Source organism: Lipotes vexillifer, unplaced genomic scaffold (assembly GCF_000442215.2).
Source record: "Lipotes vexillifer unplaced genomic scaffold, Lipotes_vexillifer_v1.1 scaffold578, whole genome shotgun sequence".
Lineage (NCBI taxonomy): Eukaryota > Metazoa > Chordata > Mammalia > Artiodactyla > Lipotidae > Lipotes > Lipotes vexillifer.
In genome coordinates, this window is record NW_006780523.1 from 1169863 (window position 1) to 1177684 (window position 7822).

Genomic DNA, 7822 nt, shown 5'->3' on the forward strand with positions numbered 1-7822 from the left:
AGGAATGCCAAGTTGCTTCAACGTTAGAAAAATGGTTCATCATACTAAGAGATTAAAGGTAAAAAAGCTAAATGATGATTTCAGTGTACAAATAAAAAGCTTTTGATTAAAATTTCAATTTCATGAATTGCATAATTCATGATGTAAAATTTTAGCAAACGAGAAATAGAAGGGAACTCCTTTACTTGATAAAATACATCATTGACAAAGATGAAGCACATATCATACTAAAACATTATCCCTGTAAAATCTGGAGTAAGACAAAAAGTGTAACCACTAACAGTTTAACAGTGCAGTGATTGGAGGCCTGAGCCAGTGCAATAAGATAGTAAAAAGAAATTTAAAGAAGTTAAATGTATATAGTTTTGTTTTTGTTTTTTTGGGTTTTTTTTTTTGCGGTACGCGGGCCTCTCACTGTTGCGGCCTCTCCCGTTGCGCAGCGCAGGCTCAGCGGCCATGGCTCACGGGCCCAGCCGCTCCGCGGCATGTGGGATCTTCCCGGACTGGGGCATGAACCCGTGTCCCCTGCATCGGCAGGCGGACTCCCAACCACTGCGCAACCAGGGAAGCCCAATGTATATGGTTTAAAATGGAAGAAAGAAGCCTTACTTGCTAAGTAAATATAAGATAGTGGTTTAACAGCATGAGCGTTGGCACCGAATTGCATGGGTCCAAGTCATGCTTGTGGTACCTGCTGTCTCTATGCCCTTGTACATAATCTTTGTGCCACACCTCCCCATGTGGAAAATATGGCTAATAATAGTAATAGTATGAGGATTAAATTAGTTAATATTTGTAAAGGGCTGAGAAGTAAGGACTAGTCCTAGTGCTTAAGTATCATGAAAATGATACACCTTAGAAAAAAAAGTCACAGGGTTTTCTGAAGTTGCCTCTGGCCTCTAGCAGTCACATGCATCTACCCCAGTCTGCTATGTGTATATTATTCTGTTTGTATCATGATAGGAAAATGGTTAGGAAACATATTTTATCCCTATGAGAAAATGAAATTTGATCTGACATCATATACAAAAATCTATTCTAGTTAGATTTAAGACAATTCTGAAAGGTACAATGTTAAAACTTAGTTAAAAACATAGGACTACACTGTTCAGTACAGTAACCACAAGACACATCTTACAATTTAAATTGAATAAATAAAATAAATTCAGCTCTTGATTCAGACTAGCTTTCTGAGGATCATCAGGGTTTGTAGTAGGAAGTCAAAATATTTTAGATGTATTAATGAGACATGGAAATTCCTTCATTGAGAATTGCATGGCTGCTTTTCAAAGGAGTTTAACCTTCATATGTATTTTAGCTTTCAATTTGCCACTTAGTTTTCCATTGTGTATTTTAAAATCTGTTGTACATGTTTCTGGATGATACTATGAGATTTGAATCTTTGATCTCATTGAAATGATTCAGGTTTCAATATTCTATTCTTTATTTTTAAATTCAGATATATATTATATTGAAATTATAGGTATTTGATATTTTAAATGAATTAAATTAGAAATTATCAATAAAGAAAATTAGAAATTAAAAAAATTCAGTTCCTCACTTCATTAAGCACATTTCAAGTACTCAGTAGCCACATCCTATATGATAGGATGGCATAGATTATGGAACATTCTATCATAAAGTTCTACTGGACAGTGCTGATACAAAAGATTGTCTTTATGGCCATAGGGCCGGGGTCAGCAAACTTTTATGTAAAGGACTAGAGAGTAAATCCTTTAGGCTTTGCATATCATTTGCTATCTCTGTTGCATATTAGTCCTTGTTTATTTTTACAACTGTTTAAAAACAAAAAACAATCTTACCAGGCCATAAAAATACAAAATCCCATATTTGGCCAATGGGCTTTAGTTGAATTGCTCTTGCTTTTGGTTCATGGAACGATTTCTTAAGATGAGAAGCTCAAATATTTGGTAAATTTGGTTACATTTAAATTAAGAATTTCTACTTATCGAAAGCCAGCATAAAGGAAATGAAAATATAAACTACAGACTTGGCTAAGATAATGTGTAACACAAAACTGATAAAGGTTAAGTATCTAGAGTATATAAAGACCTTCAATGTATCAGTAACTGAGAAAAAAAAAAAGGTTGTGGAACATCATAAATTCAAATGGCTGAGAATATAAATTGGTAAAACAACTTCGGAAAATCCTTGGTATTACCTATTATAGATGAAGATGAGCGAATTCTTTGTGCTATTGATTCCATATAGATATAAAATTTCCCCACGGAAACTCTTGTGCATGTGCTGCCAGAGACATGTAGAGAAAGTTCAAAACAATCATTGGTAGAAGCCTTAAACTAGAAACATGCCAGCTGTCTATTAAGAGTAGAATGGATAAATATACTCGTATGATGGGGTGCTACATAACAATAGAAAACAGTGAACTGCAGCTTCATGCATTAATATGAATGTATCTGAAAATATTGAGGATAATTAAGTCATACCAGAAGATATTCAGTATGATTTAATTTCTATAAAAGTCGAAAAACCAAAAGTGAATAATAATTTTAGCAATATATATATATATATATATATATATATATATATTTAGAAAAAACAGAAGAAAAGTGAGGGAGTGATTAACATAAAATTTAGGGCCATGAAGGAGGGAGGTGAATGTGATCTAGTCAGTCACACAGGAGGCTTCAAAGTCCTGGTAATACTCTAGGTCTTCATGGATTTACCATCGTCATTTATTTTTGGATCTCAGGTACACGGAGTTGAATAAATCATGTTAACTGGATCTTGAAAAGATCTCATTGGACTATGCATGGGCACAGATAGTTCTTTCTGAATTGTATAGTAAATACCTGTGAACTCATCACTCAATGCAAGAATTAGAAGGATGTTGACAAAAACTAACATCTACCTATGTGCTACTGCATCCTGTCCCCATGCCTGTGCCTACCTGAGATAGTATCCATTCTCAATCTTGTGTTACTCATTCACTGCTTTTTAAGTCTGTCTATGCATCTATCTGTCCACATGTGTTTATATATGTATACATACACACACATCCATAATGCGTGTATGTTGTTCAAAAGTATATAGGTATTGTTTTTACTTTCTAAATGGGGGGGATTCTTGTTTTGGGACTCACACTTTCCCCCTTCAGTACTGTGTTGCTAATATTCGGTGTGGTTTTGCTGAGGCTTTTCCATATTGTTGGGTGTAGTTCTACTTCATTCACTTTGACTTCTCTGTAATATTCCATTTGGGGATGACATTGCAATTTATTTTCCTGTGGGGCACATAGGTGTTTTTCTAGCATTTTTTTGTTCTTTCCTATTCTTTAAACTCTACATATGTTATATATGTTTGTATATGTATTTAGTAATACATTTTAAAAGCATGCCATATACTATTTAATGACACAGTGAGGTGTTTGCATATTAAGGGAAAAGGTTCAGGGTACTTAATAAAATGTGTGCACTGATTCACATTTGGAAAAAATAGTAAATGAAGAGGAAAGCTACACATACAGGATAATATGCAAAGGGCTAGTGGATGTAAAATATTAATAGTATTTGAGAAACCTATGGGATGTGCATATAAATGTGTCTGCGTAGTTGGATAGACTTAGGAGTCATTAACATATATGTTATCATTTAAACCAGGGGAATGGATGAGATCACACTTGGACAGTGTAGAGTGAGACAAAGGGCCTAGGTGAGAAACTCCATACAGACTAACAGTTAAGAAGTAGATCAGAGGAGCAAATCTGGCAATAAAGATTGAGAATTAATTTCTGGAAGAGTTGGACGAAAATCAAGAGTGTGTGTTGTCGTGGACAACAAGAGAAGAAAGTATTTCTAGAAGCAAGCTGCAGTCGATCAGTCCACGGCTGAGTGGTCAAGTACGACAAGGCTGTGAAGTGCTCACTGGATTTACTAATAAGAAAGTCACTAATCTTGGTAAAAACTCTTTCAAGTGGTGGGATGGGAAAAATGGGGTGATGGAGGTAGCCAATGCAGATAACAATTTCAAGAAATTCAGAAGTGAAGGAGTGAAATGGCTAAGGGAGAAGGAAACCAGGTTGGAAGAAGCTTTTCTTACTTGTCTGGTATGTTTTTAAAATGAAAGAGAATTTGCATCTATAAATGTTAGGAAAGAGCTAGTGGAGAGTCAATGATAAGCAATAGTGGAGAGGCAGTGGGATACGCAGTTGAAAGTTCAAGTACTCAAAGTAAGATAGGAAAGGAACACTGTTGCATTGTGTCTGGAAGGATCAAGCAAAAGTTGGTTAAGGAAGTAGATCAAAGTGAGAGGGGGTGGTAAGTTGAGAGACTTCCTGTCTGAAGGGCCGTGTTTTCTCTTAAAAGTACAGTGAGGCAGGAGGTGATGGAGGTTTAAGAGTTGAAGTGGCTGCTTTGACTTCTGAAATAACTGAATAATTGTTCTACCTGTGATATGTGATGCATTCAAGTTGCTAGTATTTTATTGAGGATTTTAAGATTATATGTTTAATATATTTTTGCTGCTGATGGGGGAGTGGTTAATATATATGCGTGTGTATAAATACATACATTATCAAATTCTAATAAGCCTGGAGCCAGCATTGTTTGTCTTTCTTTTATAAAGAACCTGTTCTGTTGATTTGTTTTTATTTTTCTGACTAGATGACTAGAAGATTGCTTATACTTAAAATTAAAAAGTTTAATCAGGGTACATGTAGGTGTTCATCTATTTTCTCTAATTTTGCCCTTTCAATTTTTAAAGCTGAAGTCTTACTTCATTCAAGAAGGCTGTCTTCTCATTTATTTTTGCTTTTATTGCTTCTGTTATGATTGTTCTGGTGTCTTCTATGGGAATAGCAGTTGAGAAGCTTCAGGGATTCAGTTTTTGCAGTAATTGTTTTGTTCTTTATTGGTTCTAATACTATTTAAGATCAAGTGCTGGTACTTTATTTTCCTGTAGAGGTGGTTTGCTTTTATTTGATGAACGGTGTTAGATGGTGACTAAAATGTGATCTCGTTTCCGGGAATAAATATTTTTCACAAGTATGCTCTTACTCCCCTTCTTCAGTGCTAGAAAATCTCCTTATTTTATGTGGCATTATTTTTATATTTTATAATTCTTTTGTTTTATTTTTTAAATAATTAATTAATTAAATTTATTTTTTGGCTGCATTGGGTTTTCGTTGCTGCGTGCAGGCTCTCTCTAGTTGCAGCGAGCAGGGGCTACTCTTCATTGTGGTGCGCGGACTTCTCATTGCGGAGGCTTCTCTTGTTGCAGAGCACAGGCTCTAGGCGCGCAGGCTTCAGTAGTTGCAGCACGCAGGCTCAGTAGTTGTGGCTCGCAGGCTCAGTAGTTGTGGCTCATGGGCTCTAGAGCGCAGGCTCAGTAGTTGTGGCTCGTGGGCTCTAGAGCGCAGGCTCAGTAGTTGTGGTGCACAGGCTTAATTGCTCTGCGGCATGTGGGATCTTCCTGGACCAGGGCCCGAACCCATGTCCCCTGCATTGGCAGGCGGATTCTCAACCACTGTGCCACCAGGGAAGTCCCAGTATATTTTATAATTCTGTAACAGTGGATTTCTTCAAAGTTTGTTCCCAGGGCCCTCCTCTTCTCACTTCCTATCTTCCCAAGCACTCCCAGCTGTGCCTGAGGTCTCAGTGGTCCACCTGTCTGCTTTATCATAGGATTTGTAATTCTGTGTTCTGTGATTATTTGAATTTTGTCAGTCTGACTTTGGAAGCGATCCTCTCTGAATTTCACTTGGTGAGAATTGTTCAGTTTATGGCAGGTAGGTGGTGATTTTTCTTCCAGTGCTGGGGCAGGTTGCCCTAATTTCTAGGTTCCGTGACCAGTCCAGCAGGTACTGGAATGGAGGGGCAGGCAGCCTCATGTACATTAACTCAAGTCACTTATTTCCTCACATGCTTTAGATTCTTTCCAAATGCGTTTTCATTACGAAGCATAAATGAGCTTTAAGATTTGCCACTGTTTTAGTATAGTTGTGCCTTGTATTTGTTGTTTCATTCTTGTATAAATGATAAATTTAGTCACCTCCCATGGCCTGTGAAAGTGTCCATGAGTTTTACAGGTTTTATGGAAAGAGAAATCTTAGAGCAGGTGAGCAGCCTCATTTGAAGAGTGAGCTGTGAACTTCGAAAGGCAAAAGGCATCCTCTCAACAGATGAAGGGAACTGAATAAGGAGTGAAGTAAGTTCCGCTGCAAACTCATGCCATCTGATAGATGTGACTGGGGGAAATACTATGAAAATGGTGTTATTGAAGAAGCCCATGTTTATAGGAAATATTTTTATGTCTTTTACTCCTTGTGACCTATGACTTGAGGGGAATCTTGGTTCGTTAAATCATTACACCATTCATCTTTGATGACTTAGATGTGAGGCATGGAAGAAGAAGGTTTATATATAAATGAGTGTGTCTCAGTGGGCTCTTTCCTAACTATCTGACATTCAGGAGAAAAAGAGTTCCGCCAACACTGCTTGGGCGCACCTTATTTCACTTCTATACCTCCTAAATCAAAATAGGATCAACATATCCTACTTCATTATACAATATTAATATTAACTGCATGTCACAGGCAAGCGATTTTATGCTCATACTCCCTACCCTACTGTCAGGCACAAATGGAGATATCATAAACCACTGTGGACTTTTTAGTTTGCAAAATAATAGGTGACAGAATCATGGGATTGTAAAGCAGAATGGACCATAAGACAGCGTGTGCTCTGCCAGTGTCTCTTTGGGCATAGCTTAGAGGGGAATGTGTCCACATTTTGCTTGAAGTGCTCCAGTAATAGACATCGCTTGTGGTCCTTTCTCCAAGGTTCTGCCCTCGGACGGTAGAGGTAGGTATGTTTTTATTATATCTTAAAGTGTTTCTTTGTTTTTTTCTTGTATTGTACAACAGTACTGTACAAGAAACTCTGTTTTAGTTACTGGGAATACGTAGAAGGGTACATTGTTTGTTCTGTATTAACTTTTCATGGTCAAGAAAACGAGAAGATTCTTTAAGGATTCCTCATGAAACCCGTTCTCCATCCCTTCAGTTATTTTTATTGCTGTCTTTGGGACACATACCTATTCTACATTCCTGTAGAAAACAGAGTACTTTGGCCAAAGGGACATGTGCTTTGGAATTTGGAAGAAGACAGGTTTCAGTGAAAGTTCCTACCTTCATATTGGATGTGTTGCATTAGGGGAAGTTTCTTAAACAACCTGAACCTCAGTTTTGATATCTTGAAAAAGGGCCTCATCTTACTGAACTTTGAATCCTAAACATTTTTCAACCCACTTGGAGCCACTTAACCCCTGTAGTTTATTTTACAAGCAGTACAAAGAGTTCCAGTCTTTCAAATTATAGAAGTCTCTAAGTGAAATGTCTAAGTCTCAGTGGAGCTGTCTCAGAGGAAGGAAAACAAACGATGGAAGGCCCAAAGTTAGTTCTGATACCCAAGCTTCTGTTTACCTCATTGCTATTTTTAGTGATGTCTCTTATAACATGTTGATAAGCTACAAAGAAAGATAGTTGGCATCTTGACAGCTTGCTGCTTTAATACAGGAGATCCATCAAAATACAAAGGAATATTTCTTGGTGAAGAAACACGGTGAATCATTTTTTTTTTAACATTCTGTGCAAGTACTTTGTCCACATGTACCTAATTATAGCTTGTGAATTTAGAAAGGGAAGTGAAGTTGTCTTTTTTTTAAAAGCTAATTTATGTGTTTTGTATTGTCATAAGATATAAGATCAGTATACAAAAGTCAATTATATTTCTGTATACCATGAAGTTGTCTTTTGTTAACAACAACTTTCTAAAGTTACAGC